The sequence below is a fragment of the Humulus lupulus genome, chromosome 3 (assembly GCF_963169125.1).
Source record: "Humulus lupulus chromosome 3, drHumLupu1.1, whole genome shotgun sequence".
Taxonomy (NCBI): Eukaryota; Viridiplantae; Streptophyta; class Magnoliopsida; order Rosales; family Cannabaceae; genus Humulus; species Humulus lupulus.
In genome coordinates, this window is record NC_084795.1 from 196,449,110 (window position 1) to 196,450,100 (window position 991).

Below are 991 nucleotides of genomic sequence, written 5' to 3' on the forward strand. Positions count from 1 at the left end.
AGCAGCAGCTTCCATCATTCTTTGAATGAAAGCTTTGAGGCTCTCATTGGGTAGCTGCTTGATGTTGGTTAAGGAACCAACCTCCATGTCGTGGTCCCGGGCAGCAATGAACTGCCTCTTGAATGCGGACTGTAGCTCCTTCCAACTGTGGATGGATCCGGGAGCTAATCTTTTCCACCAGTCTTCCGCGGACTTGGTAAGGGTGAGTGAGAAGCACATGCATTTAGCATCCTCACTGACGCGCGCCACTTGCATCATCTTGTTGTATTTAGCTAGATGGGTGCGCGGGTCTGTCCTCCCCTCATATAATTCTATGTGAGGCATTTTGAAGTTCTCCGGGAGGGGCGTTTCCGCGATCCTCCGAATACATGGTTCCGGGTCTTCTTCCTCAGAGTCTGACAGGGCCCCACTTTGCTTCCGGACCAGCTTGGTCAAGGCAGCGATCTGTTCCTCGAGCCTCTTTGTATCGCTCTCCGGGAGGTCATGTCCCCGGAGCTTGTCGTTGAGATGATTTCGCAGGTCATCTCCGCGAGGCCGGGCCTTTTCTCCTTTGGCCTTTTCGTACTTGGCCTCCAACCTTTTCCTTAGGTCCACCGTGGACCAGCTATCTTCGGAGTGCGTGTCCGCAGCCTGACCGTCCTGGTTGATGGAATCACTGGGGCGGTTGTTCCTTCCCCTAGGCCTGGGTGCCTTAGCACCGGGCCCTTTAGGCACAGAGTGCCCCCTTGGGGCTGAAGGACGTCTGGGCTTAGAAGCGCCAGATACCTTCTGCGCGCGGGGGGGGGGGGGGGGTGGGGGGGCAGTCGGCCTGGTGATTCACGCCTTTAGGAGGTGCAGGGGCGTTAGTGCGCACAGGCTCCCCAACTTTTTCTTTGCCCTTGTTAGGGGCGGCTTTGGATGGTCCAGCAGCGGCGAGATCCGGCATGGTGGCATCAGCACCACCTAAAACAGAGGCGTCCTCGTCCGAGTCGCCTAGATCTCCGAACTTACT